The 23,870-nt window shown below is 31.1% G+C and overlaps 1 protein-coding gene across 1 annotated transcript in view; it reads right to left on the bottom strand.

Moving 5' to 3' along the window:
• ova (ovaries absent) overlaps positions 1-19,218 on the bottom strand; it is a 391,912-nt gene extending 372,694 nt beyond the window's left edge. The window contains exon 1 of the mRNA XM_065501742.1: positions 18,990-19,218. The gene's annotated coding sequence lies outside the window, so the exon portion shown is untranslated. The remainder of the gene's footprint in view (positions 1-18,989) is intronic.
• Between the last annotated feature and the right edge of the window lie 4,652 nt (positions 19,219-23,870).

Consider the following 23,870-nt stretch of genomic DNA (forward strand, 5'->3'; position numbering starts at 1 on the left):
GCAGCAAACGATAGAATATTATATTTAGAAAATCAAAACAACATTCTACAGAGGCGCTTAAACCGGTCAAATATTATTATTTCGGGACTGCCAAAGAAAATTAAAGATTTAAGAAAACCTATTTTAAAAATTTGTACATTATACAATGTTCTATTATCGTATTTTGCTGGTGGGAAAAAAGTCCTTGTGAAGTTCAACTCTGTCCAAACTCGTGATGCGATAATGATAAATTATCATAGGAATCGAAACCTTAAGCTGAATGATGTGATTGGTGGAACCTTACAATCAAATGTGTACCTTAATGATCACTTTACTGAAGTTGCTAAGAAGCTGATTACTGTTTGCCGAAAGTTAAAAGAGAAAAGTAAAATTATGAAATATACATTTTTGAATTATGTCGTTCCCAAAGTTATAATTAAAAACACGGAAAATGCGGAAGAAACTCTCACATATGATCAATGTTTAAATTTACTTGAGGGAGACGAATTGAATGACTGCTCATTATCTTCTGCAAATAATCTTTAATCTGGAGATAGCACAAGTATATACCTATTTATTTACATACATTATATTCATCATGAAATTTTTATCTTGTCGAAGCTTTGTAAAATGATTTTTTTCTCTCTTTTTTATGAAAATATTGCTTTATAAAACTTTGATAATATATGAATTTCATTTTGAATAAATGATTCAATCCATATATTTCATTGTTTTATATAATAGTAGAATGTTATGTTCTCTCTATTGAACTTTGTATATCAGCTTTTATTTGCAATTTATATATATTTTTCTTATTTATTAATTTATATTAATATCTCAGAAGTTACATTTTTTTTTAACGTCAGATTATTATATTATTAATTTGCATATAATTATCAGCTTTTTTCTTATATATATTTATTATGGATTCCTTTGTTAATTTGGGTCCAGTATGTAGCAACAACTCTGTGCTTCGTACTAATCTTTTAAACTTTGTGGGACATTTAAAGATCGGTCATTATAATATTCAAAGTTTTAGTACATCCTCATCTTCATTTAAATTAAATGAGATAAGAAACATTCTTAGTGGTAATGTTCTTGACATTGTGGGTCTGAGCGAAACATGGCTTAAGCCGGAAACTTTGACTGAAACTGTCAATATTTCTGGTTATGATATGTGTAGAAGTGATAGACCTAGACCTGTAAGGGCTGGGGGAGTAGCTTTGCTTATATCTAAGAATATTAAATATAAGGTGGTTTTTAAATCTGATAGGTATGGTGTATTTGAATCAATATTTATTGAAATAATCTTATGTGGAATAAAGATTCTAATAGGTGTGGTTTATTTACCTAAGGGTGATTTTAATATTATGGATGAAATTGTTGATGATATAATTGTTAGGTATACTAATGTTTGTATTATGGGAGATTTTAATATAAATATGTTTTGTTCTAGAAATTCTAATATAGTTAGACAGATATGTCATGGTATGGGTTTGATTTGTCATCATAATTCGGCTCCTACTCATTATGATGTTAATAATAATTCTACTTCTCTTATCGATTACTTTCTGTTGAGCCCCTCTCTTGTTGTTGGTACATCTGGTCAAATGCAATGTCCAGGTATTTCTCATCACTCTTTTATTTATATTTCTCATGATATTCCTACTCAATCATTCACAAAATATGTCTCATATCCCGATTATAATGCACTAAATATGGAAGCATTGGAACATACTGTGGATTCGTTAGATTTTTGTGGTATGTACTCGACTGCGGACGTATCAATTATCAGTTTTTATGTCGAATGTTGATATTTTGCACTCCTTGGTACCAATTGTGCGGCGTAAGATTTGTTTTAAAACTGATAATTGGTTTAAGTCGCCTAATATATTATATCATATCTCGTTACGGGATATAGCCTATAAATATTATCTCCGAAATAGGAATCATAGAAATTGGACAATATATTGTGAATATAGAAATCGAGCTAAGAGAGTAATTAAAGTAGCTAAGGAGCGTGCCTATTCAACTATGTTTCAGAACTTTGGTCCGAAGAAAATGTGGAATTTCTTAAGGAATAATGGTTGTTTAGAGACTCGAGATGATCTCATTACTGTAAATCCTAGTGAAGTTAATGAATATTTTGTTTCATGTCAAAATGAAGATGTACCTTTCTCACTTGACTCTCCAAATGATAACACTGTAGGAGCTTTCTCATTCCATTGTGTGGATCTTGAGGATCTGTATATAGCTTTTGGAAAAATTAAGTCGAATGCATCAGGTCATGATAGGTTGTCGTTGAAATTCTTAAAAATTATTTTTCCATTTCTTTCTTCCCATATACTTCATTTAGTTAACACAATCATTACTACATCAGTATTTCCCGTAGAATGGAAAATGGCTAGAGTAGTTCCTATAAGGAAAGATGGTGATTCTGTTTCTTTTAATAATTTGCGTCCGATATCTGTCCTTCCGATTCTGTCTAAAGTTGTTGAACATATTTTTATGAAACAAATGTTGCTTCATCTTGATGGTAACTCATTGTTACATTCAGCCCAATCTGGGTTTCGATGTGGCTATAGTTCCAGTGCACTTATTGTTGGTTTAACGGATTCAATACGAAATTTTGTAGATAAAGGCAAGAATGTTGTTCTTATCTCTCTTGATTTATCGAAAGCATTTGAGAGGGTTATACATTCAAGACTTGTGGTAAAATTATTGCGGCATTTTGATTTTTCGTTTTTGGCTTGTAAGCTTATATATTCTTATTTATGTGGTAGAAGCCAGTATGTCTCGATTGGAGACTCCAACTCCCCAATACTTCGTGTAGTAAGTGGTGTACCCCAAAGCTCTGTTATTGGGCCATTACTATTTATGTTGTACTTGAATGACCTTCTGAATATAGGAAATGGTCTGCCTTGTAGGCCTTTTGTCTATGCAGATGACGTTCAGTTTCTTTACTATGCAGACTCACAGTTTCCTGATGTCTTAAAGGAAGGAGTTAATTACATTATTAGTAGAGTTTTAACTTGGTCTTCTGAAAATGGATTTAAACTTAATTCAAGAAAGACTAAATTAATGGGATTTGGTTTCCGAACTGATGATATGGATATTACACTTGATGGCACATGTATTGAATTTCTAAATAGGATGAAATGTCTCGGTGTCTTGATTGATGATCACTTAAATTTAAAGCTCATATTAACAGCATTTCTTCCAGAATATCATTTTTATTGAGAAGGTTATATTCACTTGATATATATCTTCCATTTTCTATTAGAATGCGTGTCGCTAATGCTTTATTGATGCCACATATTTTGTATTGTATAGAAGTATTTTCTGGTACTACGGGTCGTGAATTTGCTACATTTAAAATAATTTTCAATAGAATCGTGAGATTTGTTTTTCATTTGGGAATACGTCACCATGTAACTCCCTTTGTGGACAGATTCCTTCGATGTTCATTTCATAATTATGTAGCTATAAGGTTATTAATATTTTTTTACAAGATTTTTGTAAACGGTTTCCCTGATTATATAGTAGACAACTTTCATTTGATAAACTCTGATAGGAACCCTCAATTTTTATATCCACTTTTTCATTCCGCAATATTTGAAAGATCATTCCAGATAAGATTATCAAGAATATGGAATACACTACCTAGGGATCTAAGATCTTTCTCATCTTCGCCTTATGCCCTTCGAAGAAAACTAATGAATTATGTAATTACACATGATTTATAATTTTTTCTCCTTCTCTTTAACTATTCATCAAAATTTAAAAGATAAGCACTTTCATGCATTATAATTTTTTTGTTTTATTATTATATAATGATTTAAAAAAAGGGTCTGATAACTATATTTTTTATTTTTTTTATTAAATTATATATACATTTATATTTATTTAAATGTTTGCATAAAAGAAAAAAAAAATTTAATAATTTTGTAATTACTTGTTTTTAACTATTTTTATTTATACTATTTTTGTTAAAAGTTAATATATTTAATTATTTTATTTAGTATCTTTTATTAGCCATTAATGGCCCCTAAGGCTTGGTTATATAAATTGAAGAAAAATAAATAAAATATTTATTATACAAAAAAAAAAAAAAATCGGCCATGCTTACCGCATGCAATACATTTTTGAGCAAAAATTATAAGGGGTGGTCGTAGAGCATTGAAATTTGGCACCGAGAATTATATGGACTAAATTAAAAAAAAAAGTGAAATTTTATCAAAAAAAGTCCACGCCCACTGCCCATACAATCCAAATTGATTTTTTCGCATAAAATTGTTTATATCCAAGCAAAAGTCTAGAAATTTGGTACATACATTTATTGAAACCAAAAAGGAACGCATGTCGAGTTTCAATAAAATCGGTCACGACCACCGCCCACGAAACCCATATATAGATAAGAATTTTTTGGATATTTCGTTTATTATTCGACAAAAAATGTTAAGATTTCATCCTGTTCCGAAAACTATTCTTTTTTTTAATCCTTTCACCTTTCATTTTATTAACAAAGAGCTTGTGGGAAAGTGTGTAGCCCCACTTTTTTTTCATGGAAAATCAAAAATACAATAACAATTAGAGTCTTATAGATTTGACGGTTTATGGTTTCCCCATAATTTTTTTTATTAATGCTGAAATGTTATATTTTCCAAATATGTTAAAGGTAAATGGTATTATTAGGAAAATTATACCACTGAATTGCGTGAAAATATAAGTAAATTTTTGCTTAACACCCTTGCATGGACTTTAGTTCAATTTTCTAAAAATAAAATAAATTTTTTTTAAAACTATAAGTATACATTTCATCTATAAACATTTCTCTATATTGTTGTTGAAATTAAGTGTTTGAAAAATTGACTTTTTGACACCAAAATCCCTCTGTGCACCGTCTTATTTTTGCATCGGTACATAAAAATCTGATCCACGGAGCTGAGGTAAGCAAGCATGTAGTAGTGTCAATAGGTGAATTATCGGAGGAAGCAGCTGAAGCGAAAAATAAGCATATAAAACAGTTTAGATTGCAACATACCCGAAAAATTTCGTGCAGAACTTTTAAATAGCCTGTTTTAAGTTCAGATCCCTTTATTTCTGGAGGACAAATTTACCAACAAAGAAAACAAGTAGTTTAAGTCAAGGAGTTTTAAATTTGATTAATATTTGATATATGTATATTAATGTCTTATTTTACCTTACTACCTTATATTACTTAGTAATACCTCATATTGCATTATATAACTTTTTAATTTATTTTTTTTTTTCAGTGTATAATTCAACTGAATTAAAATGGAATAAAAATTTACTAAAATTGTTTAAAACAAACGAATTTTCATATTGAAATATTTTATTTCAAAAATTCATAAAACAAATCTAAAAGCCAATTAACCCTGTGGTTACAGTTGTTAATATTTTTTCTTAAAAATTTGCAAACTTTAAGTTCTTCGGGTATGCTATGAGGTGAAAAATTTTGAAGATCCTAGCTTTTTTAGTTTTGGAGATATTGATTATTGACCTCTTGTTCATATAAGGGAAACCACTGTGCAATGTGAGTCTTGACATCGTCGTTTTCATCCAGCTTCATATTGCAAATTTGCCTCATCACGCTTACTTTGTTGCTTAAAGTTTTCCGTTGATATTGGTGCTCTGGCGATGTTATCACTTTTTATCCAATTATCTGCGTTATCTTCTGGATTTTCTTTATTTAAAACATCCCAGGCGCCTTCCTTTATCAGAAACATCTCTACTTTAAACTTCCAGTTGAAGTAATTTTCGCCATTTAATTTAGCCACTGATGTTTTTATTTCTGTCGTCATTCTCCGCAAATTTTATTTATTTAATTAGAATATAAAATTCACTGTTTATTTAATGAACTTATCTTTTACAAAGTTTAAACCGGAAGAAAGAAGTTTAAAAAGAATGCAAGATTACATGAGGTGAAATGTCAAGCTAAAGAAATAAATCAAAAACATATGTTCTATAGCAGGGAAGCGCAAAAAGAGAAATTGCAGTTTGTGTGCATGTATAGGTTAAAAATAAAAAATCCGCAACAACATCAAGCAACAGAATGAAATATTTGTATTTTTACGCTCAATTGTTTGCAACTAAATGAGTTATTTGTATTTTTACGCTCTTGCTGTGTGTTTTATTTACTTTCGGGTTGTGTACGTGTAAATTCACGAAAATGTTCGTAATCTCAACAATATGAACGCCTACCAATGTTCTATAGTATAACAATTTTGAATGTCAAATATGTGCATATGTAAATATATGTAAATATTTCAATAAATGCCATAACGAACTGGCACGTCTCTGATGATGTTTATATGTCCGATCATCAATATATCATATTTGATATCGAACGTTCTTTGACGTACGAAGCGAAATTTCGTAATCCCAAGAATACGAACTGGGAACTTTTTCGCTTTCACTTAGGTAATAATGAAAATCTCAATAGTAACATAATATTTGACACAAATTGTATTGATATTGAGGCCAATGAATTAAGTTCTAACATTCGTAATGCCTTCGAATCAAGTTATCAACTAAAGTCGAGGAGTCTTGAGAGACTAAGAGTAGAGGCAAGACGATTATTCAACAGGGCCAAACAAACAGGTGACTGGATAACCTACAAAACGGCTCTTACCGAATACAATAGGGAAATCAGGAGATCAAAGAGATCAACGTGGCGAAGCTACTGCGAGAACATTGATTATCTCCCGGAAATTATTCGGCTACAAAAGACCTTATCTATGGATTATACCAATGGTCTCTGTATGCTGAAACGTCCAGATGGTACGTACACTAAGTCACCGGAGGAGACCTGCAAACTTCTCAATATCCAAAAGTAATCGCCGGTTGGTAGGTAGAATCTTTGGTATAGAACGGGTAAAGTGGGCGTTATCTAAATTTAGCCCATTTAAATCCCCAGGAACAGATGGAATTTATCCATGCTTTCTACAAAAAGGAGGTGACATTATTGTACCTCAATTATCGAGAATCTTCAAATCAAGTCTACTGGCTTGTCATGTGCCAACGACTTGGCGTGAGGTAATTGTGGTCTTCATACCTAAGGCTGGGGGCAATTCTGAACAATTGCCTAAGTCGTATAGACCAATTCGTCTCAGCTTGAAAACGATGGAGAAACTACTCGATAGTTATATAAGGGAAACATATCTGTTGAGGAATCCAATACACCGATTCCAGTTTGCTTATCAACCTGATAAATCTACGGTGACTGCCATTCACCATGTGACGACGCTAATAGAGAAGGCCATAAGTGCCAATTACATATCGCTTTGTGCGTTTATTGACATTCAGGGGGCCTTCGACAACACGTCATACAGTGCTATTGATCTAGCACTGCATAGAAAAGGGGTTCCTTATAGTATGAGATGGATTTTGGAAATGCTGTCATCCAGGGTTATTAAGTTGGACTTAGGAGGATCATCGAGGACCATTAGGGCAACCAGGGGATGTCCACAAGGTGGCGTACTATCGCCTCTATTGTGGACTCTTGTCATCGATGAACTTCTGGAAAAACTTAACAACTTAGGTTTCCGCACATATGGTTACGCCGACGACTTAGTAATCTCTGTTACTGGGTGGGATGACGTAACCATATCGTAAAGGATGCAGACTGCTCTGAATATAACCACCAAGTGGTGCTTAGAAAGGGGGCTGGCCATTAACCCAGCCAAGACAGTTCTTGTACCATTTACGAAACGGAGAATTATAAGACTCATAGAGCCTACATTGAATGGCTCATCTATAGGGTTTTCTAAGGAAGTTAAATATCTTGGGGTTACACTCGATAGGACTCTCACTTGGAATTCTCATTTTTCCAACACTATCAAAAAGGACACTAGGGTAATATATGCCTGCCAGCGTATTTTTGGTGGAACGTGGGGGTTAAAACCGAAGATGATTTACTGGTCTTTTATTACGTTAATTAGGCCAATAATTACTTATGCTGCATTGGCATGGTGGAAAAATGTAGAACAGGTGACTGCAAGAGCTTTACTTGATAAGGTATATCGCCTCATCTGTGTCTCTATTACCGGGTCCATGAGGACCTGTCCCACTCATACTCTGGGTGCAATCCTACACATCCCACCCTTACATTTATTGGTAATGGAGGAGGCCTATAGGAGTGCATCCAGATTACCGGGAATATCCCATGTAATGCCGGGAGATCTGGTTGGGCATATGAGCATTCTAAGCATCTTTGAAAATTATCCTAGTATTGCAATATACATATGTCACCAACTCTGGTGTTAAATAGGAAGTTTAGGGTCCTTATACCTGAAAGGGACGAGTGGTTAAACCAAACATGGTGGCAAAATAATGCCGATCAATTATGGTTTACTGATGGTTCCAAACAGGCTAATGGTGACACTGGGGCTGGTATCTATGGTCCGAATTTTCAAAGGGGTATCCCAATGGGAACATTCCCATCAATATTTCAGGCGGAGATTTACGCCATCCTTTTATGCTCCAACGAGTGCTTAAGAAGGAGACTAAGGGATAATATAATATTTGTTATGTCTGATAGCCAGGCTGCTCTTAGAGCATTATCATCATATGAAGTGAGGTCTGGTGTGGTCATGGACTGCTTGACATCCTTGAATGAACTCGGCGCACACAATGAACTTATACTGTGCTGGGTACCTGGCCATGAAGGTCACGCTTGCAATGAACGTGCTGATTGTCTTGCCAACAGAGGCGCTTGACGCTCGTTTATTGGTTCTGAACCATTCTTTGGCATCCGAAGTGGATACACTATGGAACGTATTCGTTCTTGGGTTGAATCGGAATTTGCCCGTTTTTGGGGTAATCTACCAGGTCTAAGATAATCCAAACGATTCATCACCCTATCCAGACGTAGATCCCAGTCGTTGCTTTCGCTCGGAAAGGGTGACTTGAGGATACTTACTGGATTATTCACCGGACACTGTGGTTTAAGGTATCACCAATTTATGTTAGGTAACGTTGAGAATGAAACCTCTGAACATGTTCTATGTGACTGCCCAATGCTGGCTATATGCAGAACAAAATGGCTCGGAAGGGCCTTAATGGTCCCGGGGGACGTAATTGATCTCTCACCTAATAGAATACTTGGCTTTATACGTAGCCTAAATCTATTAGGATGAAATAAATCTAGGTTGCACAAAAGATCCTTTGGGTCGCAGTGCGTAGAGCCTCACTAATAATAATAATTAGGTCTAACAGATTCTATTAGAAAGATTGTTGATAGGAATGATTTGGCTGTATTAGTATCGCTTGATTTGTCTAAGGCGTTTGATCGTATAGTCATTCAATGTTAATACGGAGACTTTGTGATTTTTTTAAATTCTCTTTTGCTGCTTGTAGGTTGATATTTTCCTACCTTTCAAACAGAAGTCAGTTTGTTCAGTGTGGTGAGCGTCGTTCTATAAACTCCTTGGTCACAAGTGGTGTACCGCAAGGTTCTGTGATTGGTCCGTTATTATTTTTATTGTATATGAATGATCTTATGCTTGTTGTTGAGGGATTTTCTTGTCAGTTGTTTGTTTTTGCTGATGATATTCAGTTATTACTTCCTGGGGAATATCAGTTTACGGATGTCCTAGAATGTGTTGTTAATACGGTATTATCTTACATTTCTGACTGGATGTCGAATTGTGGACTTTGTGTTAATCCTGATAAAACCAAGGCGATGATTTTTAAGTCACAGATGTGAATCTGTCTATTATGATTGACAATGTAGGTATTGAGTTTGTGGAGTGTATAAAATGTCTTGGTGTGTATATTGATTGTCATCTTAGTTTTGAAAATCATGTTGATTGGTTATGTAACAGAATAAATTATAAACTTCGGAGGTTATATTCTTTGAATCTTTACTTACCTTTATATGTTAGAAAGAATGTTGCTCATGCATTATTGATATCTAACATGTTGTATTGTGCTGAAGTTTTTACTGGGTTTTGTGGTGTTTTGATGCGTAGGTATATTCAATAGAATTATACGATTTGTTTATAATCTTAGAATTAGATCACATGTTTCTGATTATGTAATTAAGTTTTTGGGGTGTAAATTTCGTAGATTTATAGAGATTAGGCTACTTTTGCAGTTTTATAAGATTATTGTAGCGGATACCCCTGAGTACTTGGTAAGACTTTTTGAATTTTCGAAATCTTTAAGGAATCCAAAAAGAATTTATCCTCGAATTAACAGTTCAATTTATGCGAGATCATTTCAGATTCGAACTACAAGGATTTGGAACATTCTACCCAAATCCTTAAGAAGATTTAATTTATCAGATAATAACTATAGAAACAAGCTTGTAGAATATTTTTACGTTAAGGATCATGAAATTGAAGATAACTGAATTTATAAATATTCCTATTTTGAACGTAATTTATATCATATCATATCTTATTTAATTTATTATTTTTTTTAATTTTCATGTTTATTTTAATATCTAGTTTAGTGTTTAATATCCAAATTATTTTAAGCGATTGCAAATTTATGTAGTAGCATTTGTTAGTGAGTAGTTTGTAAGCCATATTTGGCCCAATGGGCTTGGTTAATAAATTGTATAGTTATTAAAAAAAAAAAACAGTGGCCCATAATCATAGTCAAAAATAAAGTACATTTTAAGAGAATTAAACTCGACTTTACTTAAGAATGTACTTTAGGTCTATCATAGACAAGTTAAAGTATACTTCTGACGCTGAAGTCGACTCTAAATATAAAACTAGCTGATGTTGTTTTTAACTCGTTTAACAACAGCATCAGCTGTTCTTCGCCGAGTAAAAAAGTTCGTCACAAGGTAAAAAATGTTTAAGTTACAAGATATTGGTATAGATTTTGCAATTATTGAACATTTATCAATAAAATTAGTACCAAAATATCGTAATTATTATTAATTAATCTTATCTTTTCCACAACAAACAACTTTCTTTCTTTAGATGTCCCGGTTACTTTTATTGTTTTTTTTTTAATTTTGTATGTCCGCTGTTCAGCATTGGCACTTGTCTGTTTTTTGTTGTATATTGTATGAAAACATTTTCTACATTTGCGGTGGCACCCAGTTAAAGTCGGTTCAATTGAAAACATACTTTAATTTTGACTATGGTTGCAAATTAATAAAAAGCAGGTTTTTATTTTAAAGTTGTTTTTAAAATGAACCGACTTTAGTGTTTGACTATGATTATGGGCCAGTAAGTCTATCTTTTCTTACATTCCCTACTGAATAAACCGTTATTTTTTATGAATTCACTGTTATTATACCCTTCACCTTCGTGACCCTATAAAGTATATATATTCTGGATCCTTATAGATAGCGGAGTCGATTAAGCCATGTCCGTCTGTCTGTTGAAATCTATTTTCTGAAGACCCCAGATATCTTCGGGATCCAAATCTTCAATAATTCTGTCAGACATGCTTTCGAGAAGTTTGCTATTTAAAATCAGCAAAATCGGTCCATAAATAACGGAGATATGAGCAAAAAACCGGGAGAACCTCGATTTTTGATCTATATCTGGATTACTAAGTCATTAATATAGACAATATGGATATCTAATGATAGATATTTCAAAGTCCATTGCAACGATGTAGATAAGGCTATAGTAAGTTGGACCTACAATGGGTCAAAATCAGGAAAAATATTTTTTAACCCTAATTTTTTTTTCATCAAAAATTTTTTTTTTCATTTTGAAAAACAATTAAAAAAAATTAAATTTTATTTACCTAAAAATATTTAAAAAAATTTATTTTAAAGTATAATTTGCTGAAGGGTATATAAGATTCGGCACAGCCGATTATAGCTCTCTTACTTGTTTTTTATTAAAAGTGGATTGCGACGAGTTATTCAAAATATTTTTGTTATATAGATTTTTCATGGAAATTTCATGAAAACTGTTTATCATCGATTAAAAATATTATAGAAATTTTATAGTACAATGCTACACCTTATTAACTGCGGCTACTTGTACAAATCTTTCGATTCGGAGTACAACATTGTGAATTAAAATTTTAAAATCAGGACTTGAAATCCTTGTATGGGAAAATAAATTTTCTATATAATTTTTTTTTCGTGGATATCGTGTCATCATCGAAATCGGTCCAGACGTTCTTGAGTTATAAGCGTAGTAACTAACATAACTTTCTTTTATATATGTATATAGGCAGTGATGTTAACTTTTTAATTTCGATTACCGTCCTAAAAAAATTACCGTTTTTTAAGTAAAATTACCGTATCCAACGTTTTGTCAAAAATAATAATATTTTCTTATTGAAACAGGTTTATTTTTATAATTCAATATATCGAGGGCCTTTATTCAAAACTCTCTATCTTAAAAACACAACTTTTCAGGAAAGCCAAAAAACTGTTTTATTTTCGCGTATTACTTGAGTTATTAAAATTCGGTTTGCAACAATTATTATTTTAAAACAACTACTGAATCTCGCATATAATTGGTTTTTAAAATTTTGCATTATTGGGGACTTTATGATATTTAGAGGGGGTTTCTTCTCAAAATATTCAATGTGTATGTATAAAAATGATAAGATAGAGGATTTTGCATTTTAATAGAATTAAATTATTTTGATTTCATTTATGCCATCTGTCAGTTTTTAACGTGATTTAATTAAGATAACGGCTAATAATACAACATAAGATAAAAAACACTTTAAAAGTAGACACTTTTTTAAGCAAACTCCAACTTTAACCATTAATTTTTATGCCATGGAAATTATATTTTCCAAAAACAAAAAGGTAAAATATTTTCATGCTAATTAATTTTTTTAAATGATTGAAAAAGAAAATATGAATTGCAAGAAGAAATTATTCCAAAAAATATTTGAAAATTAGTTATTTGAAAAGATAGAGGCTTTTGCATTCGGAAAAAATTAATTGTATAACATAGTGAAATAAAACAGCAAAAAACAATATGTTTGTAAGAAATTCACACCATAGCTATGCACAGATGAGGGCTGTTTTACTAAACATTTTACCATCAAAAAGTAATTTTCGTGAATATCAAAGATAGAGGCGGTAGTTGGTTACAATCATCCTCAAAATTTTATGATTACTAGGATCGCTTTTTACCACTTTTATTGAAAAAATTGTTAACGAATTTTCTACAATAAACCAATTTTTTTTTTCTCTGAAAAATTATATAAATAATTTACTTCCCTTCTTAATACTTCCCTTATTTAAAAATTATCTTTTGAAGTATGTCCGCAGTTTTTATTATAATATATTTCTTTTGTTTTCAAAAAAAAAATTGATGAAAAACTTTATTGCGTTTGGTACGTAAACTTTTTTAACGACCGCGAAAAAATAATACCGTGGTTTTTCATAATTTTTTAATGCTCTATTCGACTATGCTATGCCAATTTGCATATTTGCAAAAAATGTCAAAAGTTATATCCCTATTGTGCATATCTAGAGTAAATAATAACCTTTAAAACCATGTATGTTTCATCAATATTGGTGAACAATAACATACTTAAAAGTGTACCACAAAAAAACGTGTGGCCTATTTATATATAAGATTTTAATGAGAAATATGTATATCATATGTAGACACATTACACAGAAAAAAGAAATTCATAATTGGAATGAATTTTGTAATAAATATTATTAATCGAACTTGACTTTTTTTCCCAAACTTATTTCATTCAAAATAAGAACATGTTCATAAATATTATAAAATTTTACATGACGTAAATTTTTGCTTTTTTACTTAATTTTTTTAATAAATTGCATTATAATTGTATTATATAATGAATTAGTGCAAGAATATTTGCATAATAGCCATATATTGGCCAATTATGCAAATAGGAGAATATCTGAAACTTAAAAATTATCATTAAACATAATAAAACATTCATAAATATAAAAGCATTTCATCCTCTTAAATCAATTTAATCATTTTCGAGCTTTTTATATCATTTTGTAGCTGAAAATCATAAAAAAACTAAAAATTTTCCATGAAAAATTTCAAACATTTTTGAACAACATAAAAATAAAAATGAAATTGAAATTATATTTTTCAAGCCTTCTAGATTTTATTTCAAAACATAAAATATTAAAAAAATCATACTATTTAAGAAATTATTTATAAATGTTATGAATTGAAATCAATGAATTCGAATCATAATATTTATGTTGAAACTTTTTTCTGTGTATGGAAATATAGCTTTTGGATATAATTCTTAAAAATTTAAACTTTTTAAAATTACCGTAGAAATTACCTGTCTACCGTACGGAGGACTTTATTACCGTACAATACGGCAATTACCGTACGGTTAACTTCACTGTATATAGGTTTGATTTATATTTCTTATACATAAATAAAAGTAAGCAAAAGCCGCTGATTCATCAAATGTACAATAAATTCAAGTTTGCTAGTCTAAATTGTCGCGCAAACACATATCAGAGTTGTGCAAACGAATTTCGATACAATTTTTGACAGTTCATTTGTCAGAGTATAAAAATGCACAGATTGCACAGTTTGCGAGGCATTTAAGCGTTTACATGAGGACCCTTACTAAATAAATTATCACAAAAAACCGGGAGAACCTCGATTTTTGATCTATATCTGGATTACTAAGTCATTAATATAGACAATATGGATATCTAATGATAGATATTTCAAAGTCCATTGCAACGATGTAGATAAGGCTATAGTAAGTTGGACCTACAATGGGTCAAAATCAGGAAAAATATTTTTTAACCCTAATTTTTTTTTCATCAAAAATTTTTTTTTTTCATTTTGAAAAACAATTAAAAAAAATTAAATTTTATTTACCTAAAAATATTTAAAAAAATTTATTTTAAAGTATAATTTGCTGAAGGGTATATAAGATTCGGCACAGCCGATTATAGCTCTCTTACTTGTTTTTTATTAAAAGTGGATTGCGGCGAGTTATTCAAAATATTTTTGTTATATAGATTTTTCATGGAAATTTCATGAAAACTGTTTATCATCGATTAAAAATATTATAGAAATTTTATAGTACAATGCTACACCTTATTAACTGCGGCTACTTGTACAAATCTTTCGATTCGGAGTACAACATTGTGAATTAAAATTTTAAAATCAGACCTTGAAATCCTTGTATGGGAAAATAAATTTTCTATATAATTTTTTTTTCGTGGATATCGTGTCATCATCGAAATCGGTCCAGACGTTCTTGAGTTATAAGCGTAGTAACTAACATAACTTTCTTTTATATATGTATATAGGCAGTGATGTTAACTTTTTAATTCCGATTACCGTCCTAAAAAAATTACCGTTTTTTAAGTAAAATTACCGTATCCAAAGTTTTGTCAAAAATAATAATATTTTCTTATTGAAACAGGTTTATTTTTATAATTCAATATATCGAGGGCCTTTATTCAAAACTCTCTATCTTAAAAACACAACTTTTCAGGAAAGCCAAAAAACTGTTTTATTTTCGCGTATTACTTGAGTTATTAAAATTCGGTTTGCAACAATTATTATTTTAAAACAACTACTGAATCTCGCATATAATTGGTTTTTAAAATTTTGCATTATTGGGGACTTTATGATATTTAGAGGGGGTTTCTTATCAAAATATTCAATGTGTATGTATAAAAATGATAAGATAGAGGATTTTGCATTTTAATAGAATTAAATTATTTTGATTTCATTTATGCCATCTGTCAGTTTTTAACGTGATTTAATTAAGATAACGGCTAATAATACAACATAAGATAAAAAACACTTTAAAAGTAGACACTTTTTTAAGCAAACTCCAACTTTAACCATTAATTTTTATGCCATGGAAATTATATTTTCCAAAAACAAAAAGGTAAAATATTTTCATGCTAATTAATTTTTTTAAATGATTGAAAAAGAAAATATGAATTGCAAGAAGAAATTATTCCAAAAAATATTTGAAAATTAGTTATTTGAAAAGATAGAGGCTTTTGCATTCGGAAAAAATTAATTGTATAACATAGTGAAATAAAACAGCAAAAAACAATATGTTTGTAAGAAATTCACACCATAGCTATGCACAGATGAGGGCTGTTTTACTAAACATTTTACCATCAAAAAGTAATTTTCGTGAATATCAAAGATAGAGGCGGTAGTTGGTTACAATCATCCTCAAAATTTTATGATTACTAGGATCGCTTTTTACCACTTTTATTGAAAAAATTGTTAACGAATTTTGTACAATAAACCAATTTTTTTTTTCTCTGAAAAATTATATAAATAATTTACTTCCCTTCTTAATACTTCCCTTATTTAAAAATTATCTTTTGAAGTATGTCCGCAGTTTTTATTATAATATATTTTTTTTGTTTTCAAAAAAAATTTAATGAAAAACTTTATTGCGTTTGGTACGTAAACTTTTTTAACGACCGCGAAAAAATAATACCGTGGTTTTTCATAATTTTTTAATGCTCTATTCGACTATGCTATGCCAATTTGCATATTTGCAAAAAATGTCAAAAGTTATATCCCTATTGTGCATATCTAGAGTAAATAATAACCTTTAAAACCATGTATGTTTCATCAATATTGGTGAACAATAACATACTTAAAAGTGTACCACAAAAAAACGTGTGGCCTATTTATATATAAGATTTTAATAAGAAATATGTATATCATATGTAGACACATTACACAGAAAAAAGAAATTCATAATTGGAATGAATTTTGTAATAAATATTATTAATCGAACTTGACTTTTTTTCCCAAACTTATTTCATTCAAAATAAGAACATGTTCATAAATATTATAAAATTTTACATGACGTAAATTTTTGCTTTTTTACTTAATTTTTTTAATAAATTGCATTATAATTGTATTATAGGTATAATGAATTAGTGCAAGAATATTTGCATAATAGCCATATATTGGCCAATTATGCAAATAGGAGAATATCTGAAACTTAAAAATTATCATTAAACATAATAAAACATTCAAAAAAATATAAAAGCATTTCATCCTCTTAAATCAATTTAATCATTTTCGAGCTTTTTATATCATTTTGTAGCTGAAAATCATAAAAAAACTAAAAATTTTCCATGAAAAATTTCAAACATTTTTGAACAACATAAAAATAAAAATGAAATTGAAATTATATTTTTCAAGCCTTCTAGATTTTATTTCAAAACATAAAATATTAAAAAAATCATACTATTTAAGAAATTATTTATAAATGTTATGAATTGAAATCAATGAATTCGAATCATAATATTTATGTTGAAACTTTTTTCTGTGTATGGAAATATAGCTTTTGGATATAATTCTTAAAAATTTAAACTTTTTAAAATTACCGTAGAAATTACCTGTCTACCGTACGGAGGACTTTATTACCGTACAATACGGCAATTACCGTACGGTTAACTTCACTGTATATAGGTTTGATTTATATTTCTTATACATAAATAAAAGTAAGCAAAAGCCGCTGATTCATCAAATGTACAATAAATTCAAGTTTGCTAGTCTAAATTGTCGCGCAAACACATATCAGAGTTGTGCAAACGAATTTCGATACAATTTTTGACAGTTCATTTGTCAGAGTATAAAAATGCACAGATTGCACAGTTTGCGAGGCATTTAAGCGTTTACATGAGGACCCTTACTAAATAAATTATCACTTTGAAACTACTCGGTAATGGTACTTATTGTAATTATGTACATCATTTGTTGGTACAAATGTGTACATATGTACAGTGACCGACAAAAGTCTACATACGACCATTATTTTCGTAACTCGCGGACTTCTAAACCATAATAAGTAAAAGTAATGATGCTGTTTTATTTCAAATGCATTTTTAGTAATATAACAAAAAAATATCGCTAAATTTATAATTAATTTAACATTTATTCACAAAAAATTAATAAAATATGTTGACAAAAGTCTATATACGATCTGTACACTAAATAAACATTTTTCAGAGAATACAAATTTTTATCAAATTCAATATTTCGTTGGGCCACCACGTGCATCTACAAGCGTTCTGCGGACGTTATATTTTTCCATTCTTCAGGAAGGTTCTCCTTTAACATTGGTGCACAAGTAATAAGATGTTTTCGGATCTTCCGTTGTAGAATTTCCCACACGTGCTCAATAACATTTAAGTCCGGGCTTTGAGGTGGTGTGTACAACTGTCATGGGGCATGGTAGAGTAGCCAATCTTTGACAATTTGAGACCAATGTTTCGGATCGTTGTCTTGCTTAAATATCCAAATTTAACCAAGAGTTAAAATATCAACGAATGCTCTCAAATTTTGTTAAAAAAAGAATTTGTACTGATAACGATCCATATTATCCTCAATAATCACTAACTTTCCCACTCCAGAAGTAGCGACAGTACCCCAAACCATCACACTGCCAACACCATGCTTAACTGTAGCGAGTAAGTTTTTCGGATCCATTGCTGTATTCGTTTTGCGCCATACTTTATCTCTCCCATCACTTCCAAATATGTTATACTTCAACTCATCAGTGAACAAAACTCGCTTCCAGAAATCCATGTCCTTTTCAAAGTGCTTTTGGGCGAATTCCAAACGAAGTTTGCGATCCGTTCGCTAATTTACGAGGAGTTCTGGATGAAGAAGTTATTGTTCGTGGATGAACAATAACTTCTGATCTTGTTGCGAGTTCTTTGAGTATGTAGACTTTTGTCAATGTTTTTTTATTGTTTTTATGAATAATTTTGCAAGTTTACATTGCAACAACAATTTTTTGGTGCATAGCAATAAAAATAGATTTCAAACAAAACTGCATTGTTATTTTTTTATTTACCGGGTTTTTTTCTCTAATAAAGTGGCAAAAATTGTGGTCGTACGTAGACTTATGTCGACCAATGTATGTATGTGTATTGTTTCTTGTTATCAAAGTGGTGAAAAAATTGCAGAAGTTATGTGGAGAAATGTTAAATTTTTGTCTATTAATATAAATATTATGCATATACCGGATATATTTAAGTTAATATTAATATTATTTATAAAGTTGAGTAAACTTACTAATACAAAAGGAAACTAATTAATAAGTACGTTTGACACTGCACTGTTTAGTCTGCCGTCCTTTCTTTCCAACAGCAGTACGTACTCAAAACATTGTTCAGCATTACACAAATTCTATGATTCTTATGTTTTATTTCTGTTAATATAGAGATTCTTATCACTATACACTAATTAATGATCTTAATAAAAACAAATTTTTAGAATGTGTCTTTTTAGTTTACGAAAGTCCTTTATCAAAAATATGCGTCAAATCACAAAAAAAAAATATATCAACCAGTGTTGCCGTTCATAACATTTGTTAAATTTTTAACCCTTTAAGTAACATGTGTAATAATTTGCATAATGTGTTTCAAGGCGTATTTAACAAGGTGACAGCCAAGGTGCATTTAATAAGGTTCCATCAGCAGGACAGCTGATTATAGAAATAGCACGCATAAATGTCAAACTCCATATATAAAAAATATTCGCCCGTACGCATTTATGTCAATCTCCATATATTAAAAATAAGTGAATTATACTAAATGAAATACATTTATTTTTTATATATGGAGTTTGACATAAATGAGTACGGGCGAATATTTTTTATATATGTAGTTTGACATTTATGCGTACTATTTCTATAATCAGCAGTGCTGCTGATGGCACCTTATTAAATGCACCTTGCCCAAAATAAAAGAGATTCAAGTTGATTTTTTTGATATAGAAAAAATTTAACAGTTCTAACATTTCTACGACGACGATCTTGATTTATGTATACCTATTCAAAGTAAAATCACCCCTATCGGCAATAACATATCGACCCCTTTGCGCGAAATTATCGTATGTTACAAAAACCAAATTTTACAGGAGAGCGTCATTATTATTGAATTTCTTTGTTTTGGCTGGTATCATCAATACCAAATTTTAAATCCGATACAATAACCGATTTATTAAATTAAATTTCACATACGGTAAAAATAACTTAGTAATATTTCCATAAATATAGCGAATATCGATATAATATTTTACTATGTAACATACGATAATTTCGCGCAAAGGGGTCGATATGAAATTTTGTTCCCATGAAATATCCATTTCCTTCGAAGGGAAAATTGCTATCGTGATATTCCCATGAACTTTTCTTCACAATTGTAAACATAAAGCTGTTTATTGTTTACAAAATTCCATCTAAAAAATTCACAACATGGGGAATTTTTTCACGTGAACAAAATTGATGAACGAAAAAAGGAACATATTTCATGTGAAATGTTGATTGGCAATAGGAGTGAATATTTGCGTTCTAGTAGTTTTTTATTTTATTAAAATGAAGAGACGAATTCATAGGCACTGCTACACGTTCAATATAAATTGTGATATTTGGATCGCGATCCATTGTAATGGATCACGCAGAATTAGGTTCTTCTGCGATTTGGTTCGCAATCCATCAACACTGCATGCTGATGGAACGTGTAGCAGTGCCTATTAGGTAACCGTAGGTATCAAAGTGCATTTAATAAGGTTTCATCGGGAGCACAGCTGATTATAGAAATAGCACGCGATTATGTCAAACTACACATATAAAAAATATTCGCCGGTACGCATTTATGTCAAAATCCATATAAACAATAATTTGTGAATTCGCCTTATTTATTTCAATTCGCCACAGCTGTCACCTTGTTAAATACGCCTTGGTAGGTATTCTTTCAAACTTTGTTTATGTTTACATTTGTTATTAATATTTGCTTGAAATTTCTTCTACATTTGAACAAAAATAAAATGCCTATTGTTTTAGCCAAGGCGAATTTATATACAAGGTGGTGTCGGTGGCGAATTCAGGAAAACACGAGCGAATTAATTAATTTTTTATATATGGAGTATGACATTCAAAACCACTCTCTCATTGTTTCAAATGTCAAACTCCATATATAAAAAATGCATGAATTCGCTCGTATTTGCCTGAATTCGCCACCGACACCACCTCGTATATGAATTCACCTTGGTTTTAGCATTGTATTCAAGGCAAGGCGTATTTAACAAGGTGACAGCAGTGGCGAATTGAAATAAATACAGGCGAATTCACTTATTTTTTATATATAGAGTTTGACATACGGACGCACGGGCGAATATTATTTATATATGTAGTTTGACATTTGTGCGTGCTATTTCTATAATCAGCTGTGCTGCCGATGGCACCTTATTAAATGCACCTTGATTCAAGGCGTATTTAACAAGGTGACAGCAGTGGCGAATTGAAATAAATAAAGGCGAATTCACTTATTTTTTATATATAGAGTTTGACATACGGGCGTACGGGTGAATATTTTTATATATGTAGATTGACATTTGTGCGTGCTATTTCTATAATCAGCTGTGCTGCCGATGGCACCTTATTAAATGCACCTTGATTTTATTGTTGCCGCCACGCACTCACCCTATTAATTCGCCCTGTACGACACTATATTTTGTGTTTTTTTCTCGTAATTTCTTGGAATTCTATGAATTTTGCGCTTATCATTTTAATTTGTATTATTTTATATTACAAGCAACCCTGGCAACACCAATATAAACCAACCAAGACCACGGTTGGAAAATTCAGTATTGTTTATTTTACAGTACTTTCTTATGCTGGGTATATACGATACTAATTTTCGTACTAATCGTAGTATGAGTTGAAGTACGATTTTGTGATAGACGTTACTACAAATCGTACTATTTCCTTTGAAAAAAATGACAAGTAATAAAAATATCACAAAAATCAAAAATTTTTGATTTTCATACTTCGTTAGTACGACAATATGATACACGTTACTAATTTCATACTTATACGATTTATCGTACGACTTATAGTAACGTGTATACCTAGCATTACATGGAAAAACACATCAGTAACAGAGACCTGCGCCGAGCAATTTCATCGGCGGCAGAGCCTTACGCAAAAATCAGGCGGCGGCTGAAAATCGGCCGCCAGCTGGTTGAAAATACCCAGTAGTCCGTTTCTATATTTCTCGAATCGAAAAACTTTCCGCATGAAACGATTGAGTTGCAACAAAAACAGTGTAAAATTAAACAAAATATGTTTTTTGTTTCATTTTCCAATCGTGTGATTGGTTCCTGAGAAAAATGGGTTCCTCCAAAAAGGCCAAAAAAATCGTTGCTGATTTATTACGGGAAACGTGGGAAGTGGCTCGGTACAAGCCATATATATTATGAAAGTAGACAGTTTTTGGAACATAATGAGACAATCGTGCTAAAAATCGTGTGAGTGATTCCATAGAAAAATGGGTTCCTCCAAAATGGCCATAAAAATCGTTGCTGATTTATTACGGGACACATGGGAAGTGGCTCAGTACAAGCCGTATATAACATGAAAGTAGACAGTTTTTGGAACAAAATGAGCCAATCGTGCTAAAAATCGTGTGATTGGTTCCAGAGAAAAATGACTTCCGCCAAAATGGTCAAAAAAAATAGTTGCTGATTTATTACGGCAAATATGGAAAGTGGCTCGGTACAAGCCGTATATATTATGTAAGTAGACAGTTTTTGGAACAAAATGAGCCAATCGTGTGATTGGTTCCTGAGAAAAATGGGTTCCTCCAAAATGGCCAAAAAAATCGTTGCTGGTTTATTACGGGATACATGGGAAGTGGCTCGCAACAAGCCATATATATTATGAAAGTAGACAGTTTTTGGAACATAATGAGACAATCGTGCTAATAATCGTGTGAGTGGTTCCATAGAGAAATGGGTTCCTCCAAAATGGCCAAAAAAATCGTTGCTGATTTATTACGGGAAACGTGGGTAGTGGCTCGGTACAAGCTATATATATTATGAAAGAAGACAGTTTTTGGAACAAAATGAGCCAATCGTGATAAAAATCGTGTGATTGGTTCCTGAGAAAAATGGGTTCCTCCAAAATGGCCAAAAAAATCGTTGCTGATTTATTACGGGAAACGTGGGATGTGGCTCGGTACAAACCATATATATTGTGAAAGTAGGCAGTTTTTGGAACATAATGAGACAATCGTGCTAAAAATCGTGTGAGTGGTTCCATAGAAAAAAGGGTTCCTCCAAAATGGCCAAAGAAAATCGTTGCTGATTTATTACGGGAAACGTGGGAAGTGGATCGGTACAAGCCATATATATTATGAAAGAAGCCAGTTTTTGGAACAAAATGAGCCAATCGTGTGATTGGTTCCTGAGAAAAATGGGTTCCTCCAAAATGGCAAAAAAAATCGATGCTGATTTATAACGGGACATGTGGGAAGTGGCTCGGTACAAGCCATATATATTTAGTGCTTTTGATTTTACCTAGCGTTTACACATGCAAGTAACAATTGCAAAAACTCAACACATTCATACTTTTGCACTAACACAATTGTGTAAATTTTACACATGCATAGTGATTGTGTTAGTGCAAATGTATAAATGTGTTAAATTACTTGCATGTGTAAACGTCAGGTTAGACAACTTTGTCTTGACAATAATTGCAATTTAATGTTATGATGAATATCTGTCAAGTATAGACAGTAGCTAACATAACATCGACGCTCCACACGATAAAAATTTATGTTGACTCGTCAACACAAATTTATAATAATTACTATATACTACGTTTATACGCAAGACTTCTTCGCAAATAAATATATTGCATTTAGAAAAATTTGTGGACCTTTACCTCCAATTTCTCAATATCTGGTTATGGTTTTTCGTAACGATAAACCTCCAATTAATATTTTTTTTGTATAAGAACTGTCAGTTTATCGTCACGATAAAAAATAACCAGAGATTGATGACAGAACTGTCAGTATATCGTCACGATAAAAAATAACCAGATATTGAGAAAGTGGGGGTTAGACTTTTTCTGTTTTTTAAAAAGTCGACTTTTCGACTTTTGGCAATTAA

Source organism: Calliphora vicina, chromosome 2 (assembly GCF_958450345.1).
Source record: "Calliphora vicina chromosome 2, idCalVici1.1, whole genome shotgun sequence".
Taxonomy (NCBI): domain Eukaryota; kingdom Metazoa; phylum Arthropoda; class Insecta; order Diptera; family Calliphoridae; genus Calliphora; species Calliphora vicina.